The following is a 7318-nucleotide window of genomic DNA, read 5'->3' as shown; positions in this document are numbered from 1 at the left end:
GCCAGTGTTCAGCCCACAGCATGAGGCTGCTCTGCCCCAGAACCATGCTCTCCACCAGGAGGTATCTTCAGTGACTCCTTTTCTCCTTCAGGTTGAAGTGTTTGTGTATTTTGGGGGTCAGGACCCCTTTTATAATTGCTACTGCCTTAATGTTCTTGAAGGAACTCACAAAGAGACAAAGGCCAATTTTGCTGTGCCATAATTTTAGAGGTTTTATTTTTGGCAAACCAAAGAACCACGACTGGAACAAGCAAACCTCCACCCCAAATCTGTTACAAAGGTGTAGTTTTAGCCCAAACTTACAGACTAAGGAAACCCTCCTCAAACCTATTACAAAATGCTATTTGGAGCCCACTCCCAACACACCATAGTAAATCCTTGCACCTCAGAGGGTTTGAAGGGAAAAGTAAGGAGAAATGGCTTGTGTCGCAGCCCTCAATCTTTGTCCTAGCTGATGCTGAGATGCTGGGCTTTTCTGGCGTCTCTGTCCACAAACCAGAACTTAGCCACTTGGCACTTGGGTTCTTCTTCCACATCCAGCAACACAAGATGTAAATACTCCTATAGATCAACCAGAGAGAGAGAGAGAGAGAGAGAGAGAGAGAGAGAGAAGCCTGATAGTCAGGGAGTTCAGGCTGTTTCTGGGTAGCTCATATCCGATGAGAACACATAATCTAGAGCATCACATGCTACTGAGTCCTATAGCACCTGTAACTCCAGACCTTCACGGCTTAAGGAAGACCCCAGTATGGTGTCTCATTCCATCATAACAAGTTAAACTAATTTCACCTGGATACAAATGGGGTCAGTGATCACCATGCTTTGCCTTTACTCTTATTACATTTGGGAAGATATTAAAAACAAGCATTAAGGGAGTGCCTGGCGGGGGGGGGGGGGGGGAGGTCAGGAAGCTAAGCATCCAACTCTTGATTTCAGCTCAGGTTGTGATCTCACCATTTGTGAGTTCAAGCCCCGCATCAGACTCTGTTCTGACAGTATGGGAGCTGCTTGGGATTCTCTGTCTCTCCCTCTCTCTCTGCCTCTCTTTCTCTCTCTCTCAAGAATAAATAAATAAATAAATAAATAAACAAACATTTGAAAAAAAAAAACCCAAGCATTAAGTAAAAACCAAGCAGGTCATAATATTTCGGTTTTAAAAACTTTTATTGCATGGTGACTCAGCTTTGAAACAGTGCTGGTATATGGTAGATGTTGAGTTAATGAGAGTTGATTGCTTGGTGTGTGCATGGATTGATAACGCCTTCCCTCAAAGGTAGGTAAGAGGGGCGTACATCTTGAGCTACAATAACACAGCTCTTTGGAAAGTCTTAGTTTGACTTCAAGTATTTGAGACCACTCACTGGACTATTAGAATTGTCTCCACATCATGCTTTGCAGTTTTGGAAAGCATGTTTTGTGGGACCAAAGAGAGTAGAATTTTAATAAAATAGGGTTCCTTGGCATAACTGATGAACCTTCACTATTAAGTCTGAATTTACATTAGCATTGTGATATTTCACTTTTGGAATTTATTGGGGTTCCATATTGAACCTGAGGTCTTGGACATGGTCCCATATGAAAAGTCTAGTTCTGTGTACCATCCCCCACTCCTCAGGGTACCACAAAAGCACTCCCCATGAAGCAATGCAGGCATTCTGCTCTTAAGCACGTGTCCCCGTCACCTGAATTTCTCAAAGACGCAAACAAGTTGGGGCCTTGGCTCATCCTGCCAAAAAATGCATTCTCCTGGAAATAGTAGTTCATGGTCACAGTCTGTTCCAGAATTTTTAGAAGATGTCTGGAAGCACACAGAGGTTGAGCACAGGCCAGCAGTGCATCTGGTCACACGCAATGCCAATGAAAAATCACATTGTGGTGTGTTGTGCCCACAGCTATCATGATGGGCTCTGATGGTAGTCAACCCTCATTTACGTTCTTGGCTCTAACCTTTAGGTTATGTGACTTTGAGCAAAAATCACTTTCTGAGCCTATGTTACCTTATCCACAAACTGGGACTAGCAGTAGAAGCCAGTCAGCAGGGTTTCTCTGAGAATTGAATGAGTACAGTATCTCTGAGTGCTGGTGCAGACTAGACTTCCTGAGGGTTCAATAAATGGTGGCCATTCCTGTCCTTCCAGAGAAGTCACTGGCTGGCTTATGTTTTGGTCATGGCTCACGTTCTTTGAGAGCCTTCTGTGTACAAGGTCAGTGCTTTATTTTTCTCTCCTGAATCCTGCCCCAGGGACACAGGAAGAAGGGGAAGAAATAGACACTAAAAGGACTCTCCACATCTGAGCAAGTTCTGTGGCAAACATGAGACACCAGTACCTTGTTAACTGATGAAGTATGTTTTTCCCTGATTAGAAGGCTTCGGTGTAAATTCTACCTGGATGGTTTCTTATTATGCTCAGGGGACTGTTTGCTTCAAGGAGATGTGTTGGTGAATCAGCATATGCCAATTCACTTTATTCTCAGCTCTTGGGAATTCAAGAAACAGATTTCTTCCTGGAAAATTTCCAATGTAATGCTTAGAATTCCTTAAACAAAGAGCAGCGGGATGTGTGTGTGTATGCGTGTGTCCTATTTATCTATTTGACCTATTTCATCCTTGAAATTAAGTATGAGATTGTATCAGTTCACCTGTTTAAGGAAATTTAGCCTTTAATGCGGGAATCTCTGAGGTGTACATAGCATGAGCATTTTTGACACATCTGTCACACCTCACGACTCAATTTCAACAAAGGATAAAGTATTCTTTGCAATAACAAAGATGTATTTCTATATACTAAATACTATAGAGATGTATTCTGGGAAAGATATGTTTTTGCACCAGTTGTTTTCCCTTTGGTGGTGCATCTGTAGAGCCAATGGCCGCATGTAGTATTTCCTAAAAAACAATGGTAATTAGAACAATAGACATTATCTTCATAGCCGTTATAATGACAAGTGTGTAAACTTCTTTATTCCAATGAATTTTAGCAAATGAAAACTCATGCTTCCCTTTGTCCTATTCCTGGCCCCGGTGCAGAAAAGAGAAGTCTGTGAAAGTAGAAAGAGATTAAATATGGGGAAGTAGGTCCTAACAAAACTATTGGAAGGAGTTGATTCCATGTGTGTCTTCAGGAACGTTGTAGAACAAAACGTGACTGTCCCCCTAGAAGGGACGCTACTGCTGAGGATGCTGCTCAGGTGGGCGGTAGGAGCTGCTGTTGCTTCTACAGTTTCCTCACAACCATGCAGCTGGAGAATAGGCACCCAAATCCAGTCCCAGATAACCAACCTGGTGATGCCTCCACAACCTCTCAGCACTCAGGAAACAGGAACACGTACAGGGACACTGCTGCCGGGAAACCTTCCACTGCCTCCCACTGCCTTCCACAAGCCCTCAGAAAGGGCCAGAAGTTGCAAAAGATGGCCCCACCCAGTTCTGTCTTCCACACCTCCTGAGCGCATCTAATTTGCATTCAGATTCCTCCTTGCAAGGGAGTCTGGAGAGGGTACGTTTTGGTCGCTTAATTTCTCTAACTCGTACGAGTGTGGCATGGAAATAAAATGAATTAATTCAGAGTCTCTGGCACTCCATTTACATAACAGGTGGATCATAACTAGTTCTTGCCCCCACCGCTGCACTGTGCTCCCCTCAGCGTAGCATCTCTATTCTTATGTGCTTATTTATGTATGTAAGTATGGTATGTAAACTCCTTGAAAATGCGATTCATGTCTCTAATACCTGACACATAGTACAGACCCAACAAATGTGTGTTAAGTGAATAAATGAGTAAACAAATTCTCTTCTTTTCTAGGCTTTAGGTTTAAGGTGGGGGCTGTGTCTTATCCAGCTCCCTGCTCTGGACCTGGTCTACATTTGAGAAGAAAAGAGGGACATAAATTGATACATAATGTATACTTTAGTATTCTTATATCCAACTGGAATGTCATTCTAACTCCTTTATACAAGATGACCATTTCTTTGAGCAGATTCCACATTAAATCTTATTTTATGCTACTTAGTTTACTTGCTTATTTGTAATTGGTGCTTCTATATCCCAAATGTGTTTCAAAAAGCTTTTCATGTATTAATTTATTTAATCGCATCCTGGGAAGTAGGGACTGTTACTGACCACAAAAATTCCTTATGTATAATTATTTTCTCTCATTCAGAGGACTTGCCTTTTCTCTTTAAAAAAAAAAAATACCAGATTTTTTGAAAAAAAAATTATTATTTTATTGAGGTATTAACATACAGTGTTATATTAGTTTCAGGTTTACAGTATAATGATTTAACGACTCTATACATTTACTCCATGCTCATCACTATAAGTTTAATTTTAATCCCCCACAGCCCTGCTGGCAACTACCAGTTTATTCTCTGTATTTGTCTGCTTCTTCTGTTTGTCTCTTTTTGTCTTTACTTGTTTGTTAATGTTTTGTTTCTGAAATTCCACAACCCAAGTGTCCACCCGTAGATGAATGGATAAAGAACATGTGTGTACACACACACACACACACACACACACACACACACACACTGGAATATAACTCTGCCATAAAAAAGAATGAGATCTTGCCATTTGCAACAACGTGGATGGACCTAGAGGGTATTATGCTAAGTGAAACAAGTCAGACAGGGAAAGACAAATACCATATGATTTCACTCATATTTGGAATTTAAGAAATAAAATCAACTAACAAAACCCTTTCTTTCTCTTAATGATTACTTTTGATTAATAGAAGTACCTTCTTTTAATGGATTCAATTGTTTATCCATTGCCTTTAGTATTTTTCTTTTGTTTAAAAAATATCTTCTCATCATGAGAGTCTGAAGATATTCTCCTATATTACTCTGCAAAAATTTTTCTTTTCAACCTTGGGTCTGGAATTGATTTTTGGAGTGAAGTAGAGGGTCTAGATGGCCATTTGATTGTTCCAGCGCCGCATATTAAAGAGAGCTGTTCTCTCCCAACTGCTCTGCCATGCCACATTTGTCATAAATCAAGTGTCAATAGATAAGTGACCTAATATAAGTGACCAACAGGACCTTTTGCGCTTTTCTATTATTTTATTTGTTTATCCATCCAACAATAGATTGGCCCAAATTTGAATGAATATTGCTATCAAGTGGAACAGTGTCTCTGATGCCATTCTTCTTCATGTGTGCTTTAGCTTATTTTTGGCTGTATATTTCTCTGTGTACTTACAAATGAGCTGATCAAGATATACAGAGAAGCTTGGGACATAAGCTACAATTACATTGAATTTATAGATCAATTTGCGGATTGTTAACAGGTCTAAAATGCTGCGGTTTCAATCCAGGAAGGTGATATATCTCTCAATTTACTCAGATTATTTACAATTTCCCTTAAAAACATTTATAGTTGGGGTGTCTGCATGGCTCAGTTGGTTTAGCATCTGACTTTGGCTCAGGCCATGATCTCGCAGTTCGTGAGTTTAAGCCCCATGTCAGGCTCTGTGCTGACAGCTCAGATCCTAGAGCCTGCTTTGGATTCTGTGTCTCCCTCTTTCTTTGCCCCTCCCTTGCTCATGCTCTCTCTCTCTTTCTCTCTCAAATATAAATAAACATTTTAAAAAATTAAAAAAAAATTTATAGTTTCCTACAGAGCCATCTTGCTTAGCTTTTGTGAAATTTATTCCTAGGTATATGATATACAGTATCTGATGTTATTGAAAATGATATTTTTAAATTTTGTTTGCTGATGGTACTGACACAATTGAATTTTTATGACCATGAATCCATAGATCCTGCTAAACTCGCTAATCTAACAATTTGTCAGGTTATACTTTTTTTCTACATGCACAAGTGTATAATTTGTGAGTAAGATGTGGAGCTAGTCAAACTTGAGGTTAAAGACAATTCTCCAGGAGCACCTGGGTGGCTCAGTCGGTTAAGCATCTGGCTTTGGCTCAGGTCATGATCTTGCTGTCTGTGAGTTTGAGCCCTGAGCCCGGCTCTGTGCTGACAGCTCGGAGCCTGGAGCCTGCTTTGGATTCTGTGTCTCCCTCTCTCTCTGCACCTCCCCCATTCGCAGTCTGTCTCTCTCTCCAAAAATAAATAAACATTAAAAAAAAAATTTTTTTTTTTTAAAGACACAGTCCTCCAGACTGCTAAGTCTTCCCAAGACAAGCACAATTTCAGGGGTTTCCCAAAAGCAACTACAGGTTTGAAACTTTGCTGGAATGACTCATAACTCTATTAATAGTCACAGACATGTTTATTATGGGGGAAAGGATACAAAGGAGAAGCATTTAAAGGAAGAGACACATAGGTCAGGGTCTGGGAAGGGGTGGAGCTTCTGGTAATCCTCTCCCTGTGGAGTCGTGGATGGTAGTTTTCTTTCATTCTGTCCATACAGAGAATTACACTGATTTATTTTTTAATAGCAAAAAAGCATGCATTCACAGAATAAACACAACTTGGTCATGATTTACCCTTCTTATATGTTACTAAATTAGTTTGCTGACTTTTCCATTTCATTCATGAACAAAATTTTTCTGAAAAATTTCTGAAATTCTCATAATGTCCCCTCTGGGCTTTTCTATTAAAGTTATGCTGGCTTCAAAATACATGTTTGAGAGTGTTCTCTTTTTTTGTTTTCTGGGAGACTTTGTGTATTATTTGACATTATTTACTCCTGAAATATTTGGCAAAATTCCTTAGTGAAATTATCTGGACCAAACTTCAGTTATGGATTCAATGTCTTTAATCATTACGGGAATATATAGCCTTTCTATTTCCTTTTATGTCATTGTTTTTAAGTTGGTACTTTTCTGTACATATTTATTACTTTTAATTCAAGTTTCAAAGGCATTGGCATAAAATTGTTCATAAGATCCTCTTCCTAGTTTTCAATGACTGCATGATGTATATTATATGCCCTAGGTTAGTGGCTATTTTCTCCCACCATTTTGAAGATGCTGTTTCATTATCTTCTGGCCTCAACTTTTTTAGTTGGGAAGTCAGGTGACGGTGGTTGCTCTTTTTAATGCAATCTGAATTTTTTCTCTAGCTTCTTTTAAGATTTTCTCTTTAACTTTGTTGTACTTCAGCTTTATTGTGATGTGGTGTGTGTGTGTGTGTGTGTGTGTGTACTTTTTGTCCTCCTATGTATCATTCTGGATGTTCTTTTGACTCAAGGTCCAGCCTATTTTTCTTTCTTCAGCCATGTGCAATCTGCTGTTAAACCCCATCCATCAAGTTTTCAAACTTCTGTTATCGTATTTTCTTTCTTTTTTTTTATTACGAATTTTTTTTACATTTATTTATTTTTGAGAGACAGACAGAGCATGAGTGGGGGAGGGG

This window comes from Panthera tigris, chromosome F3 (genome assembly GCF_018350195.1).
Source record: "Panthera tigris isolate Pti1 chromosome F3, P.tigris_Pti1_mat1.1, whole genome shotgun sequence".
Classification (NCBI taxonomy): Eukaryota; Metazoa; Chordata; class Mammalia; order Carnivora; family Felidae; genus Panthera; species Panthera tigris.
This window is presented reverse-complemented; position numbering follows the sequence as displayed.